This window comes from Melopsittacus undulatus, chromosome 4 (assembly GCF_012275295.1).
Source record: "Melopsittacus undulatus isolate bMelUnd1 chromosome 4, bMelUnd1.mat.Z, whole genome shotgun sequence".
Classification (NCBI taxonomy): domain Eukaryota; kingdom Metazoa; phylum Chordata; class Aves; order Psittaciformes; family Psittaculidae; genus Melopsittacus; species Melopsittacus undulatus.
In genome coordinates this window covers 109,866,113-109,883,851 of record NC_047530.1, presented here as the reverse complement: position 1 = coordinate 109,883,851, position 17,739 = coordinate 109,866,113, and the positions used below count along the sequence as shown (strand labels likewise).

General features: G+C 45.9%; 2 protein-coding genes across 5 annotated transcripts in view; one reads left to right on the top strand and one right to left on the bottom strand.

Moving 5' to 3' along the window:
- Positions 1–17,739, bottom strand: part of DOCK1 (dedicator of cytokinesis 1) — a 367,459-nt gene that overhangs the window by 212,691 nt on the left and 137,029 nt on the right. The window lies entirely within an intron of this gene.
- INSYN2A (inhibitory synaptic factor 2A) overlaps positions 14,288–17,739 on the top strand; it is a 45,427-nt gene continuing 41,975 nt past the window's right edge. For all 3 annotated transcript variants that reach the window (XM_005143730.3, XM_034061792.1, XM_034061791.1), the window contains exon 1: positions 14,288–14,469. The gene's annotated coding sequence lies outside the window, so the exon portion shown is untranslated. The remainder of the gene's footprint in view (positions 14,470–17,739) is intronic.

The following is a 17,739-nucleotide window of genomic DNA, read 5'->3' as shown; positions in this document are numbered from 1 at the left end:
CGAGGGCTGTTGTGTTGGAAGGGACCTTGAACCTCCTCCAGTTCCAACCCCCTGCAATGGGCACCAGGGATGGGGTATTCAATTGAGGATTTGCAAATACAAGGTAAAGCTAATGTAAGACAAGTGGCACCCCACGTTAGGAATGACTGTGCTGGAGGCATTTCAGTAATTGTGGCAGCCTACACGGATTATGGATATTGTCTCTGCAGCAGGTAAATCACACTGCAGGGAGATGTCACCATGACAAATCATGGGAACACTAAGGGAAGATGATACATTATCTTTTAAATGAACCTCCTCTTCATACAAGATAGGTGGCCCTGCCAGATGAATACACATATAAAAGCAACAGCCATTTTTAAGACAAATTCCTCTACTTTTGGCGCTTCTCATTTGACTGTTGTGACATCAAATAGAATTGATAGATGCAGTTTGGATATGCTTGGATTAAAAAGCAACATGGAAGAAGATGTCTCTTTAGGGAAGCTTTTGCATTTTTAACTGATATCTTCCTTTGGATCTTCAGCACATAAACCATCACACCCTATCACGGGGGCTACTCTCATACCAAGGTTTCAGGACAGAAGAGGTGCTGGGTATGAGGAAGAGGTGTATGGGGAATGCAGTCTATGATGTCTAGGAGAAAATGAATATGGTCAATGAGAAACTGAACATGAGCCGGCTGCAGTGTGTGCTCACAGTCCAGAAACCAACCGTATCCTGGGCTGTGTCAAGAGGAGCGTGACCAGCAGGTCAAAGGAGGTGATCCTGCCCCTCTGCTCTGCTCTTGTGAGACCTCACCTGGAGCATTGTGTGCAGTTCTGGTGTCCTCAACATAAAAAGGACATGGATCTGTTGGAACAAGCCCAGAGGAGGCCACGAGGATGATCAGGGACTGGAGCACCTCCTGTATGGAGACAGGCTGAGAAAGTTGGGGCTGTTCAGCCTGGAGAAGAGAAGGCTGCGTGGAGACCTCAGAGCAGCTTCCAGTATCTGAAGGGGGTTACAGGGATGCTGGGGAGGGACTATTCATTAGGGACTGTAGTGATAGGACAAGGGGTAATGGGTTCAAAGTGAAACAGGAGAAGTTCAGGTTGGATCTAAGGCAGAAGCTCTTCCCTGTGAGGGTGCTGAGGCGCTGGCACAGGGTGCCCAGGGAGGCTGTGAATGCTCCATCCCTGGCAGTGTTCAAGGCCAGGTTGGACAGAGCCTTGGGTGCCATGGTTTAGTGTGAGGTGTCCCTGCCCGTGGCAGGGGTTGGAACTGGATGATCTTAAGGTCCTTTCCTACCCTAACTGTTCTATGAGTCTCTGATGTGCTGTGCTGCTCAGCGTTCAGTGCTGTAGAAGGTTACTTAGTCCTTGCAGACAGAATTACTGCCAGGCTCTCATCAGTGTTAAAAATAAAGACAGAGCTCTTTTTGCATTTGCATGTTATCAGAATGAAAATGCCATTGTAGGCAATGTTCTGCTTCTCTCCTCTCCAAAGAGGAGGCAAACTGATTCAAGATAGCTGTGCTGGCAACAGGCTGGCCCTTTACTATGACATTTCTAATTTAAGATCAATTTTCTGTTGTATTTCATAGTCTAGTAGCAAAATTAATCGTATTTATACATATCCATTTACCAATATGGTAAATAAGAGAATTAGCAGCCAGGTTACACCTTAAGTTACACAGCTTCTCTGGGCACCCTGTGCCAGCGCCTCAGCACCCTCACAGGGAACAGCTTCTGCCTAAGAGCTCAGCTCAGTCTCCCCTCGGGCAGGTTCAAGCCATTCCCCTTGGCCTGCCCTTGTCCCAAGCCCCTCTCCAGGTTCCTTGCAGCCCTCTTCTGTATTTAGGTAAGACGGGTGCAAAGTTTGTCAGGAGCAGAGGAACAACTCAGGAATGTTTCCTTAAGCCAACAAAAGCAAGAAGCTGTGGCTGCCCCATCCCTGGCAGTGCTCAAGGCCAGGTTGGACACAGGGGCTTGGAGCAGCTGCTCCAGTGGAAGGGGTCCCTGCCCATGGCAGGGGTTGGAGCTGGAGGAGCTTTAAGGTCCCTTCCAACCCCAAACCATTCTGGGATTCTATGAAGTTCAGCATTAAGTATTTTCCAACAGGCAGTGTGGGATGTGCTCTGTGGGTATGTTGAGAAGCAGCCACATCTATATTTCATAAGGACACACTATCAAGGAACACAGACCTACTTAGCACTTTGCATTTAATTCAAGGAAACAGGGAAGAAACCCCCTGCAGAACCTGACAACAATAATATGTGGGTTGCATCTCCAAGAACGACACAATTCCTGCCCATAACATTATGGAATGTGGGTTTTATCTCTTGTGACACTCACGGGAGCTCAGCAGTCTTTGGGGGATTCTCTCCGCCAACCTATTGCTACACAATGTGCAGGCTGAGGGAGAGCTTCAAAGCTCCTCCACAAAAAGAATAGGAAATCAACCCATAATGTGCAATGTAAGCAAGAAAAAGAAGAGCTGAACATTTCTATTGTGGGAAACTGAAGGAATTAAATCCCTTTTCCACAATTATTTGGAATGATGACCAGAAAGTCCAATGTATACGCTCCCATAGGGTGCTACTGATAAATAGCTCTTTATCCTTTTCCTGCTGTAGACATTAGCACACTTTAAACTCAGCACAGACCCAACACCAGCAGGACAGAAGGAGACTATCGGGTAGGTTAAGGACAAAATGAACTTTCCCTTCTGATTTGGGGCCAATCACAACATTCAACAGTACAAAATAAAACACGATGCTCCTGGGAGGAACATGATGGAGGTGGGACAGCAAAGCCAGAGTTACACAAAGCTGCATTGGAACTGCTCAGTTATTAGGTATGAGCAGAAAGCAGCACAATAAAACGAGGCAGCAGAGATCAGGAAGAGACCAGCACTAACTCAGCTATGGACATGGGGGCAACAGGAGGTGATTTCTGCTTTCAAGCCTCACCAACAGCTCCCAGAGTAAGAATAAGCAGTAAATGGGAACAGGGCTAAACCAGGTGTAGAATAAGGATGAATTCACACAGCATTAAATTGAAATGGGTTTGCTTAAAAAGTATTCAGAATACATGAAAAACATGGTGAATACTTCAATTTAAGTATATAAAACATTTGAATACTTCAAATCTGAAAGGCTTGTTTTAAGAAAGCAGACCCACAGAACTGAAGCAAGTGACCGGACAGCACTTACACACACAACCATTGGAAGTAACTAAACCAGGCTCTGAACACAGGAGGTCCTCCTGTACACACACAGGTTTTAAGCTTAAATTTGAAGTACAGTTTGCCCTGTTTATTTTAGATACCAACACACCCTTGGAAGTTAAAGAACCACACTTTCAAACCCAGGTCATCCCATTTCCCTTTACCATTCCAATGAGAAGGCAAGATGTGGGACTCAGCATCCTGAAGGACAGAGCTCACTGCACCCAGTGACTGCTGGGGGACACCCAGGTACCCCAAGACCTGAGGGCAGCATCTCCATGTTTGCACAGCGATGCCCAATAGTTAGCCTAGCATAGCAGCAGCAAGCCCAGGGAGGAAGGGGAATATCTGCTCATAAAGCTCAGCTCGTTCCAGATGGATACACATCCAGAACCTAATTCAGGTTTCTCTATGCTCACATGCCTACCAAAACCCACCTAAAGCTTTTCAGGGCCATACCTTCTGTAGTGAATAACTCACTGACTGAAGTGCATGATGTGTTTAGGTGATTTTCCTAACACCCAACATGCTCAATGTATTCAAGTAATAACAAAGCCTTTGGAAGTGCTAGTTTTCCTCCCTGGAAATAAAATGTGATGTGTAACTGAACTTCATTTTCCTTTCAACTTCATCATGGTAGAAATAATAAGGGAAAAAGTAAATCCCCTCACAAATAGGAAGTCATTTATCATTTTCAACACAGTAGCATTTAACATTAAGACCAGCATTAGATGTATATTCAACTCTGTAATTGCTTTTGCATACATACAGCTGATGTACGTGGCTATCAAAAGCAGCTTAAGTCAAGAGACCTTTAAATGACATACCCACACCTAAGTGAGAATTCATCTTTTGCTGTAAAAACAAGTAAAATTATATCCAAAACATTAAAATCAGTGATTTCAAATGGTCCAAAGAAAAATCCCACCTCTCTGGCTGCTGTAGCAGCAGAGGAAGAAGCACAGGACTGCCAGTCTATGAAGGGGAAGGCAGTGGGAAGGGGCTGGTTTGCCCCATGGAGCTCAGGTCTTCGCACAGCATCCTTCCAATGCTACTCCAGCTTAATGTACAAGAATACCCTATGATGAACACAATCATCTCCTTTTTTCACCCAAACTGCCAGCAGAGCAGTAACAACAGGATGAAACAGAACCTCTTTTATGTTTTATGACACTAAGCCCCATGCCTGAACTCATCCAGGGTTTCCCGTATCCCAGTACTGGACTTCACCAACATAGAATCATAGAATAGTTAGGGGTGGAAAGGACCTCAAGATCATCCAGTTCAAACCCCCCTGCCATGGGTTGGGACACCTCACACTCAACCATATCACCCAAGGCTCTGTCCAGCCTGGCCTTGAACACTGCCAGGGGTGGAGCATTCACAACCTCCCTGGGCAACCCATTCCAGTGCCTCAGCACCCTCACAGTAAAGAGCTTCCTCCTTAGATCCAATCTAAACCTCTGCTGTTTAAGTTTCAACCTGTTACCCCTTGTCCTGTCACTAGAGTCCCTAATGAGCAGTCCCTCCCCAGCATCCCTGTAGGCCCCTTCAGACACTGGAAGCTGCTCTGAGGTCTCCACGCAGCCTTCTCTTCTCCAGGCTGAACAGCCCCAACTTTCTCAGCCTGTCTTCATACTTCATCATTTTGAAAGCAGTTTTCCCGACATAATGTCCATGCATTTAACACCATCAGAACTCCTTCTTTTTGGGGCATAACCTTTTAAAACACAACAGCAAAATAAACCAACCTACAGAGTCTACAACACTCAATCCACTCTAGAAATCTGACAAAAATAAGTCCTGAAAACAACAAGTACTTTGTATTGCTATGGCTGAAAAATACCTATTATCTGTTGAGGAGGTAAATTTAAGGATTTAACAGCAAGAAAAAATAAAGAATGCTTTAAAAATGCCTTACAAAAATTACTTGGAGTAAGACAAAATGCATTTCAGGGTTACGAAAATAGAGCTGATTAAGTCTATTCCTATAAGTAGCTGTGAGTTATATGGCCAATTTCTGCATAAAGAGAGTACAAACATTACCCAAAGTCATTAACTAGTAGGCAGGAATTAATATGTTTATCATTCAAGCCAAGTGATAAATATGCATAAATAAATGGGAAATACTCATTGCTTCCCTATGAATTATTAAAACTTTATTCTTTTTTTGGGTTCCTTATTAAATGGGAAAATTAACATCTGCAACTATTCTGCTTTTTCCAGGTCTGGGTTTTTTCCAGGCAGGAATGTTCACATTGTCATGTTTGCTAACCTGAAATGGCGAGATTTCATTAAAAATATAAAAGCTTTCTAAAAAGTATTTTCAATTTCAGCTCTGTTTAATTATAATATTATTAAACCCATCATAAATTCTCTACTATACGAGCCTCCATGGAACGCAGGGACAAGAGCAAGGGGCACGATCCTTCATGAAGTGTTCTGTTAGAGGAAAGGACAGAAGCACATGCAAACTCAGTAAAGATCTGCAAGATCACGAGTGCTCCCTTCAAGTGCATGGGAGTAACTCATCCTTTTCTCCTCTCCATTGAAGAGCCAGCATCCCTTATGTTAGCCAATGAAACACCCATGACAAGATGCATCAGCTTACAGGAGGCCATTTAGCATCACCCTGCCTTCCCACAAGATAGCAAGCCTGTTATTTAGATAATCAATTGCTGCAGAGCTTATCTGTCATCTGGAAATTGATGGGAAATAACAACACATCGATACATCAAGCCCAACCTTGTTAGTTCCCCATCCCAGCTCATCATCCCGAGTCAAAACTTAGCTCACAAATAATGTCCTGGTGATGTTCACTACTATCCTTCAATGAAAGGTTTGATTTACATCATCTCACAGAGAAGTTAAACTGAATTCAATAAATAAATACGGCCACCATAGCTCAAGGAGGACATAATGGATTGCAGAGGGTACAGGAAAGGGCAACCAAAGTGACAGCTTGGAGGAAAGAAGGCTCTGGGAAGACCTTATAACAACCTTTCAATACTTACAGAGGGCTTATGAGCAACCTGGAGAGGGGCTTTGGATAAGGGTCTGTAGGGACAGGCCAAGGGGAATGGCTTGAACCTGCCAGAACAGGGGAGACTGAGCTGAGCTCTTAGGCAGAAGCTGTTCCCTGTGAGGGTGCTGAGGCGCTGGCACAGGGTGCCCAGAGAAGCTGTGGCTGCCCCATCCCTGGCAGTGCTCAAGGCCAGGTTGGACACAGGGGCTTGGAGCAGCTGCTCCAGTGGAAGGGGTCCCTGCCTGTGGCAGGGGTTGGAGCTGGAGGAGCTTTAAGGTCCCTTCCAACCTGACCCATTCTGTGATCCTACAAGGGGATGAAGAATCTGCCCCTGGAGAAGGGGCCACAAAGTCCCAGATTCGTCCAAGAAGGCAGGGGAGGGATTAATGTGCCCGAGGTTTACAACCCACAGAGGTGGTGGATGAAATGAGTGCACAGCTGCTGCTCACAGATTTCTCAGTATCAGAACCAGGAGGCAGCTGCTGACGCTAATAGATGAATTTCAAGCAAATATGAGATGGTATTTTTAATTTAGGCAGGTATTTTCTATACACAGCAACTGATGGAAGATGTGGCTACAGATGTGGCAGGGGCAAGCAGCAGAAGCTGGACCACCGAGGGACTGCACAAACTGTGACAGAACAGCCTGATGATGAGTAACATGTGGAGACAAGAAGCAATCATTCCTATCAAACACAACTTCCCCATTCCTGCCCATCAAGGCTTGGGCAGAATGAGAGGCAAAGGCGCAGATGCACAAACACTTAACTGTTAGGGGTACTACATTGAATTCCTAGTGGGAAATCAAGGAAGCATCACAGTGTTAACTAAACCAACATGATTTCCTTGAGCCCATTCACCACCTCTGCCTACAAACCCTGCCTGATGGACATCCCATTGACCGTGGCCTCTCCCCATCACACACATCTCACCCTCTTCCCCAGCAGCCATTGGGCTGCAGCACAGCATTGGCTGACACCCCTGATTTAAGGCATGTGCTGATATAAAGCTCCTCGGCTGCTGCTAAGTATTAATATTTAAAGCACTGAGCTTGTTTAAAAATTGAAGAAAATCAAAATGCATTGCTACTTTTAATGGGGTTTAATATAGTATCCCAGAGACTGTATTTTATAAAGCACAGAACTGGGTTTATTGTACCTAGAGCTTAAGAAGGACTTCACTTAGCCTCCACTGTCAGTCATAAACTCATTTAGTGTCTTTATCAGGCTTCCCATATTTATCTGCATATTTATACTGCATAACACAGCTTATTTAAGTATTTGGGGCAGTGAGGATTTTCAGACTTAAAAAAATAACTTTATATTGCTTTCTTAAGGCAAAATTTGGTCACGTCCATATTAATACATAAAACAATGATGTCTTTGCAGTCAATCACAAATTTAGCATATCCTTATTTCCAAAGGCTTTAGTTCCTGGGTTATTTTATTTAACCAGCAAATATAAAGTTAGCTGGAGCCCTGGCACTATTCACAGCTTAACATATGATTATTCTATACAAATATTTGACATTGGTACTAGAAACAATGCACACACAAATAGTTTGCTCGGCCCAAGTTCGTTTGAGTCTTCTAATGTGATGCAGAACAATCACATACTGCATTAACAAAGTGGGGTAACTGGTTTAGGTTTGATTGTTTAACAAACATTGACTATGGAGGAGTGCTACCATGCTAGATTGCATGCCACATTGTGAAATGAATATCTTAGAGAGGCATGGGATGGTTTGGGAAGAGACCTTAAAGCTCATCCAGTTCCAACCCCCTGCCATGGACAGAGACACCTTACACTAGAGCAGGTTCCCCATTCATAGCACTGGACCTTTCCAACCTGGCCCTCATTAAATAAGGGAGGAGGTCTTAACTGGGAACATATGCTGAAGGTTTGGGGTGCCCATGGTATTGCAACCTGCCTCTTTACATCCATTGTCATTCACTGCCATCATTCCTCTCATGGATCAAACTTCTTATTTTAGTGCCTTCATAGGGAAATTTGGAAACTACACTAAAGAGATGAAGCATTATGGCCAAAATACTTCATATCTGGGCATTATGGACAAAATACTTCATATCTGAGCATTATAGCCAAAATACTTAGTTTAAGACCAAGAGCACTGATAGAATTGGTGAATTCAATTCATTTCAAGACCATTTGCTCTGTTCAGTTCTCTCACTCTTACATTATTTTCTATGATTCTTCATCTTTCATTTGTTTCATACATTTAATTTCAGCTTGGTTTTATCTGTTCAGTTATTCTGCATTAGCACCAGACTACAGTCTGGGCTCCTAACTTTAAGACAACACATCAAAGCACATACAAGCCTGTATTTTTATGCTAGATTCAAATTTGAAATAGTGCAATATTTAACTGAGAAAACCTCAGTGAAGATTTGGGAGTTTACATCACCACATAACATTTAATGGTTCTCCAGACTGACAGAAAAGTTGCATAAAATCCTCTTTTTAATGAAATCAGTGTGCAAATAATACATTATTCCACCAAAGAGCAAACATGAAGGTGATCCTGCTCCTCTGCTCTGCTCTCATGAGACCCCACTTGCAGCACTGTGTACATACAGTTCTGGTGTCTTCAACTTAAGAAGGACATGGAGCTGTTGGAGCAAGTCCAGAGGAGGCCACGAGGATGATCAGGGACTGGAGCACCTCCTGTATGGAGACAGGCTGAGAAAGTTGGGGCTCTTCAGCCTGGAGAAGAGAAGGCTGCGTGGAGATCTCAGAGCAGCTTCCAGTGTCTGAAGGGGGCTACAGGGATGCTGGGGAGGGACTATTCATTAGGGACTGCAGTGATAGGACAAGGGGTGATCGGTTTAAACTGAAACAGGGGAGGTTCAGGCTGGATATAAGGCAGAAGTTCTCTACTGTGATTGGTGCTGAGATGTGGGCACAGGGTGCCCAGAGAAGCTGTGGCTGCCCCATCCCTGGCAGTGTTCAAGGCCAGGTTGGACACAGGGGCTTGGAGCAGCTGCTCCAGTGGAAGGGGTCCCTGACCGTGGCAGGGGTTGGAGCTGGATGAGCTTTAAGGTCCTTCCAACCCTAATTATTGTATGATTTTATGAAGCAGATGAAAGTATCCCCATTATTTGTCACATGGGCCTTTTCTTTGGCTGTAATTTGAATTCCAAGATGGAATTCATGCTCATTCCAGATTTCGTTAGGTGCCTCCATCTGAAGCCGCTTGTTTGAAGGCAATAAAAATTAGGATCTGACTGTTGAGGTTTTGACTTTTAAACAGTATTTCTCCCATTGCCATAAAGCAGTTGGAGATACAGCCCTGGAAATGGGAAATGTCATAAAATGAACAAGACAAAACAAAATCTTAACAAAGTGAGCATAATATTCCTTTAAAACAATTTCCCCCACTCTTAGAGCTCCTCAAGACATCTTAATAAGAATGTAATTTCCCATTTGCTCTTACCGAGCAAATCAAACCCAGTGATTTATTATTCAGATGGGCACAAAGGGTTTCTGAGATGCAAAAAGAAGGGCTATAAAAGCACAAATCATCAGTAACAACGACAGCCTAAACTGCCTTTCAAAGATGAACAAAATGCAGCCATTTAGGGTACCATACATCATGGTCTTCCAGACCCTCATTTATTTCCTAACTGTACAGCCTGCATGATAATTTCACTAGTGCAGGATTCTGCATCTATACAGAGTATCTTTATTAGGCAAGTGATAACACAGCTCGTACATGCCACAAGAGACCAGTTCATAATCCCCACAGAAGCATGGAATGGTTTGGGTTGGAAGGGACCTTAAAGCTCCTCCAGCTCCAACCCCTGCCACGGGCAGGGACTCCTTCCACTGGAGCAGCTGCTCCAAGCCCCTGTGTCCAACCTGGCCTTGAGCACTGCCAGGGATGGGGCAGCCACAGCTTCTCTGGGCACCCTGTGCCAGCGCCTCAGCATTAGTTCCCCTCCCCAAAGTATTTGTATATTGAAAATGAGCTTTTGTGAACTTAAATGGTGAAAATATGAAAAAAAAACCTGAAAAGATTAAAAAATAGAAGGTCTTACCCTCCCAAAATTAGGATTTCTGCCTTAGTATGAATGAGAAACTGGTATCTACAGCAGTTGAGACTCCTTATGAGACAGCATTCAACTGGAACTCAGTGTCTGAGCTTCAGCTGCCAAGAGCTGCTGCTGTTACATTTTCTGTACAAAGGGAAATGAAAGAGGTCTAAATCCTGCTCTTACTTATACCAACCAAGTATGCAAATAACTATCATAGCTAATGAGGTTACTCAGCATTTTCCTTCTTAGAGCAGAAACCCCATAAATAGCAGTTCACTTCATCAGCTACTTAATACTGTAGCTGCACGCAGGTACTGTGGGTATTAAACCCATCATCTTAATCCCACTTTATCTTCACAGTGTTCCTCCAGTTTAACAGATATGCAATTACTCACCCTGTACAGGTAAAGAACAGACAAAAGCACAGCCTTGAACTGTCCAAGCTCATGGCCAAAAACTTACTTTGATGCAAAACACTACATTAAATCTCTCCAATTTATCACTATGAAAGTCCTTATTTCTTTGTCATCACAGCCCAGCAGATTTTACCCTTCCCCAAAGCAAGGAGCATGGTTGGACTTGATGATCTGAAAGGTCTTTTCCAACCTAGTTGATTCAATAATGCTATGATTGCAGAAGGACCTGTGTGCCAAGCTTGCAGCCATCTCAGCTGGAAATGAGGAGCATATTTAACATCCCTCCATTTTTCATCCAATGTTCAAGTAAATAAATGAATTACAAATTAAACTCAGAAAGCTGGGCAGCTATAACATAAAGGAATGAAAACAACTTAAGTAATGTGCAGGAGGACTCAGCAATGTGAAAATATTTGATTTTAGCTAAGATATAATGACAGCATTGGTGCCAAATGACTACAGAGAGAAAAGGCACAATATCATCTACATGTTTTTTGTTTCAAATCAAGTGTGGCTCACTCTTCTCTCCCCCAAAAAGGAGGTGGTGAGGTTCTGTAATACATTCATGCAATCCCAGCCTGGTTTGTATTGGAAGTGACCTTAAAGCTCCTCCAGTTCCAACCCCTTCCACTGGAGCAGCTGCTCCAAGCCCCTGTGTCCAACCTGGCCTTGAGCACTGCCAGGGATGGGGCAGCCACAGCTTCTCTGGGCACCCTGTGCCAGCGCCTCAGCACCCTCACAGGGAACAGCTTCTGCCTAAGAGCTCAGCTCAGTCTCCCCTGTTCTGGCAGGTTCAAGCCATTCCCCTTGGCCTGTCCCTACAGGCCCTTGTCCCAAGCCCCTCTCCAGGTTTCCTGCAGCCCTTTTAGGCACTGGAGCTGCTCTCAGGTCTCCCCTTCAGGAGCCTTCTCTTGTCCAGGCTGCCCCAGCCCATCTCTCTCAGCCTGGCTCCAGAGCAGACCTGCTCCAGCCCTCGCAGCAGCTCCATGTCCTCCTCTGGCCTCGCTCCATCAGCTCCAGGTCCCTCTTGTGTTATTTGAGTCACTTTATATTTTTATCAATTTATCTGTTTGTAAATAAAGTTTATAAATTTTATATTTCTAGTTTAAATTACATTGAAATTAGCCTATGGTAAGCAATTACTTCTATCCCTAGTAACCTAGCTCATATATTCAGTGTCAGCACTTAAATTACTCTCCTAACAGAAGTTACTTAACCTACATCGACCAGCAGGCCCTGCAGGACAGGAACAGTGTTTTGGAAGCTGAAAAACTGGCAAATGGGGTGATGAAGCACTTCCATTTTCCCTGTGTGTTTACTCCTACTACAGTAACACCAAGCACAATAACCAGGAAATGCTATTTTCCACATATTGCAATTTAAAACATCTCTATGTACACCAGTAGTGCCAGCAGCTACACATGTGCTGCTGGATCAGCAGGAAGGTAGTCCACAACTGGAATGTCATTTCTAATTCTCTATAACTCTACAGAATAAGTGCTCAGCTTTATAAATGGGGCACAGACATAACACTGTGCAAGGACAATGAGCCTGGGTTTTAAATATCATTATGGAGAAGATAAGGATGGTTTTTAACTGCTGTTTCTATCAGAGGGGTTTTTCTTTCACTAAGGTGATGGAACAACAGCATTTTATTCTGGCAATCATGGTCTGCATGGTCTGGGTTGTTGTCTGCAGAGCTCACATCTTCATCTTGTAGAAAGGAGCAACATCCATGGATCTGTTTAATAAAGCTGTTCCCTGTGAGGGTGCTGAGGCGCTGGCACAGGATGCCCAGAGAAGCTGTGGCTGCCCCATCCCTGGCAGTGCTCAAGGCCAGGTTGGACACAGGGGCTTGGAGCAGCTGCTCCAGTGGAAGGGGTCCCTGCCCGTGGCAGGGGTTAGAACTGGAGGAGCTTTAAGGTCCCACTTCCAACTCAAAGCAGGCTGGGATTTGCTTCTGTTGAAGCTGAATATACATTTGCAATGCGATCACCACACTGTATCATTCTACCCTGGCTGCATACAGGCTGCAGCCAAAACCCGATTTATTTTGTTAGAGAAACCACAAAAGTCCTGCAATACATACATCAGTGCTGTTGAAAATAAAAGGAGATAAAGAAACTAAAGAAACATGGTATTTGTTGCAAAAAGTTGATATTCAAGCTCTTTCCACCTATGTCTTTGAAGGGAAGAAAAGTATCTCTGGTAAGAAAGCCAGAAAGATCCAAACTGCCATTAAAACTGTGCCATCAGCTCCCTCCTTGCTGCGGGATGCCCGAGGGCAGAGAACCAAGGGATGGGAAAACACACCCCTGGGCACCCTCTTGGAAGAGCAGCAGTAAAGACAAGGGGAGGAGGAGGGTGACAGAGTACCTGGACAGGTAGAGGCAGTGAGAGCAGCTCAGCTGCCCTCTGCTGACTGCCTCATTGTTGAACATCCCTCGGCTCCCGCTGAACTGCAACAGAACAGCCGAGGGTTTCAGTGCATGCCTCTCCACGGTGCCACACGGGTGCTTATGTGAACCCGGGTCCGTCCCCATCCCGTTACCCGCTGTGGGGTCGAGCTAAACCAGCACAAGAAGGTCGAGCCGCTGCTGCAGCAGCCCCGGTCACTGGTGCAATGCTCGGCTCCAGCTGATTCAAGAGACATGCAGGACCTGAGCCAGTGTTTCTGCTGCATCGGGCTCTGGGGATGTACCTGCGGGCCGGGTTTCTCCGCCGGCAGCAGCAGGGCATTCCGTGCTGGGGCTCAGCCAGCTTCCAACCCGGGCTCCCTGCTGTAAATCCCGACATCAATAATTCCTATCAATGCTACCGGTGGTGGAGATGGTGCTGCTACAGACAAACTGTGGTCCACAGCAGGGCTAAGGGGGTTTCGTGCTGTGGTTAAAAGCACTTATTAAACGGGGATACTACTGAGATCCTCCGAAGGAAAGAGACTGACCCATCACATCATGCCTCTTAAGATATCTATTGGTTTACTTAAATCCACATGACCCATTTCATTCCTACCTCTTTTTAATGGAAAAAACATCTCTAAAAGGCTCTCTATAAAATGGTAAAGTGGTTTAAGAGAAGAGGAGGGAAGATGGGATTGAAGTTTTAAGGACATTATCATGCTTGCCGGTCCTCACCACTCTGTCAAGCAGCTTTGCTTTCAACTTGCATCCATTTTATCCCAGGTTTAGAGGCAAATGGGAGCATGCGATCATTCAGCACCTTATGGATCCGTATCTCTGTACAAAACAGCTCTAACCTGGCGCTGGGGTGGGATCCAGCATCACCCCCTCGGCCTCTACTCCATGCTCCTGCCCGAGCCCCGGGGGATGCTCAGCATGGTCCCACCTCTTCACACACATCCGTCCCCACCACAGCGGGGCATGTACTGCACAGAGAGGAGCACTGGAGTACCCGGTACCACCGCAATCCCCTATACCCACCCCTGCTCGCTAACCCTCCCCCCCTCCTCATCGGCCCGCCCCCCTCCGCCGGCCCGGCCCCCGGCTCCTCCCGCAGCCTCAGCCGCTGCCGCCCGGCTCGGGGCCGCCGCCGGTCCCGTTCAACAAGTTCCGCCGGGCCCCGGCCGTGAGGATCCATCCCCCCCGAGCCGAGCTCCGCAGCCCATGAGGGCAGCGGGGGGAGCGCTCGGGCGGCTCCGGTTCGGGCTCCGGCGGCCGATGCTGGCCCCGGCGGCGGCACGGAGGGAGATGCAGCGCAGGGGGAGCGCCCAGCACGACACTTCAGCCTGAGGAAGCACAAGGTAAGCCCGGAGCGCTCACCCGATCCCCCCCTTCTCGGAACCCCCAAATTCCCCCTTCCCCTCGGTTTTCCTGCCCAAAACTTCATCAGGGATGAGCGTGAAGCAGCGCGCTGAGCGCCAGCGTTATGCAATAGTGCCTGTGCCTGCCTGCGAGCGGCTATTGCATCCAATAACTTTCATGACAGATAAGGAGAGAATATCCCTACACGCGTCCAAACCGCGACTTTCTTCTAGAAAGATACCAGCCGGGAGGGCAGAGGTGCAGCTGGAAGGGGTTTGGAAGAGGAACGAAGTGCTTATAGCTTTCCAACGGGATTGATGGCGAGGAACTACCGCCGCTGATGAACTTCAGCGCTGGGCACTCCAAACGCTGACCTAATGAAGTGTCCGTGCGGAGCAAGGGACGGGCGGCGGAGGTGGGCACCCACACGGTAACTTGCAGGAGAGCACTTGGTTAGCGACCAAAGCAACCCCAAACCCTCGCCAGCGCCTGAAGCTGCTGTTGTTCTGGGAGCCGTCATTGTTAGGAAGCGGTGGTTCTCCCGTTTACTCCACCATTCCCTCATCCCCATCGGCAATACCGGAGATGCTGTGAAAACGCAGTAGCAATCGGGACAGAAGGTAGGACAGCTCCAGCACCAAAGTCACAGTCCTGCACCTTGCCTCCTGCGAGGCATATCCAGAGCATCCCGCTTTGCCTTCCCATCCTGCCTTCCTACGGCAAGGAAAAACCCTCCCCTGCGACCCCAGCATCCCTACTCACTGCTGTGTTTGCAACAGAGGTGCAGCAGCGGGGGGGTGCAGGGCTGCAGCCAGCCTGGGTCTGTCTGGGGGGTGCAGCCAGCCCCGGCAAAACAGGGACATCTTGGAATGCCGAAAGCAGGCAATAGCATTCTCTGCTTATGCCACCATCTCCTGGGGTGTCTGTCCCAAAGGACTGGTCCCCCCCTCCTCTGCCAGGAGTCAGAACGGGTGATGGAGCAGTTGGGTTTGACCTTGTGTGTCTAAGCAGCTAAAATCCCGCACGCACAAGCATCACGGGGGAGAAATTAACTCATTAGGCTCTAGGATAGGGAAGTTTGGGAAGACCTGTTTTTCCAGCCTCTGAAAATCACTGTTATTCTGAGGAATACTGGAAAGCAGCAGCAAAACAGTAACAGGTCATGCCTAATGTAAACTGGGAATGTATTCCCTCGGCTTAAGCGTTGCATAGTGATTACGGTTCCTCTTTATGGTGCTGTCAGGAATGCTGCAGGAATCAAGGTTAAAACACAGCTGCTGGATGGAAAAACTACTAGCTAAAATCACAAGAGAATAAAAGAAATCCTTCCATTTAGCTGCCCTAGCCATGTACTCAGCCTAATCTAATGTAAGATTTCAAGCAAAGAGATCTATAGTAGAAATACAAGCATGGAGAGTCATTTATTTCCTTACTTTTGGTGTGAAGCCCATTGGTGTTCCACCAGTCTGCTCGTGCCTGCATTTCTTTACTACAGCAACGCTGCTCTCTTCCACTACAAATAACAGTTCTCAGTTAAAAGGGGGATTATTTCTGTTCCTGGCATTATAAATGCGTATGAGCAGCTCCGATGAAAATATCTCAGTGCTCAGAGGTTGTTCATTTATCATCTGGAGGTTTATATGCTGTACAGCGATGGCAGACAGTCATGGAGTTCAAGAGAAATACATCATGTCTATTGTATAGCCAAACACATAGATTTGGATATCTAAATATACCGAGCAGTTGTAAAATGAAATTAATGCCCCAGAGTTGGAGGTGCTGTTGCATTTAAAGCAGAATGAGCTCAGCAGGGAAGGCTGAGACTAAATCAGATGGGGGGGTTTGTTATTGCTAAGGACATGGTGATGCCCTTGATGAAGAATATGTGTGCTTTAGGACTCTGTAGTGATTAACGATGTGTATTTTTAACAAGATGCTCAAAATAATTCCCATCTTGAATGAAATCAGTGCTTTTCCCCCAGACTGGCACGTATTAAAACCAGCTGGGCAGCAGCAGCACAAAAGAAAGTGTTAGTTACTTATGGAGAGGGACAGCACTTCACATTCAATGCACCCTTCTACTAATGAAGCTCACAAACAAGTAGCTCATAAGGCTTTCCCCTCCTCCCTATGTTAACTGTTTCATTGACAGATGCATTTTGGCCTGAGATGCACACAGTATATATAACTAATCTGAAGGGGAAAAAGAGAAGAGTGGCTAAGTTTAACGTACAGAAGGAGAATGTGGTCAGAAGCCCACGAGCTGAATCACAGACAGGCACTACCAGAGACCAAACACTGTTTGTCACCACAACACACATTTACATGACTTAGAAACCCAAACTCCACAACAGATTGTCCAAATGACAATGTGATATTAACACTAACACGTAGTTTATCCTCTTCTGGAGGATTTAGAAGCAAACTCAGCAACACCAATCCCTTGCAGTGACTGGTGGGTAGTGAAAGCCAAAACCATCAGTGCTAAAAGGCAAGGATACCTCCACAAAGCTATAGTGTCTCAAGGCAGTTCCTCATCCAGCTATAGTCATGATGCCCAGGGAGAACTGAGGATGTGTAGTCACGTAATTCATGCCTACTTGAGGGAATTACAGTAAATCCAGACTATCTGAGATCATAATTCCCATGATTGTTTCAACTAGCTATTAAAAGGGTCTTATATTCTGCTTGATGACAGCCACTAGTGAAAGAGCTGCAGAAAATTTGGGCAAGAGATTAAAAACCATGTCAGCAACAAATCTATTTTACAGCCCAAAACTCCCTTAGATTTTTGCTAATCAGACTGCAAATTCAATAGGCTTTAAGGAAATGAGCTAATGAGCATATTTTAAGGTAAAAATAAACTCCTCTGATGGTGAATTCAGTGGGAATTCCACATTTAGCCTTCTGAAAATCAATGCGTGCTTTTCTTCTGCTTCAGAACACAGTCTAACCTCCGAGCAGACCCAGGGACAGCTCAGCAGGTATTGACATTTGGGTTTAAATCATTACTGACCACACAAAAGGTGTGACCGGAGCAGCCTCTTATTTTAGTGGCACATTCCCCACTTTGAAGTCTATTTAGCACAATTGTACTCCATTCAGGCAGAAAGCAGCTTCTCTGCTGATCCCTTTATGCTCTGGGTAAAGTGTGACTTGGTTATACCCTTGCCCAGCACATCGTGGTGATCAGTGTCTTAAAACTCACCCTGCTTTCCCCTTGTACATGCATCACAGGCAAAGAGAAATGGTGATTACTGCAAGCCAGT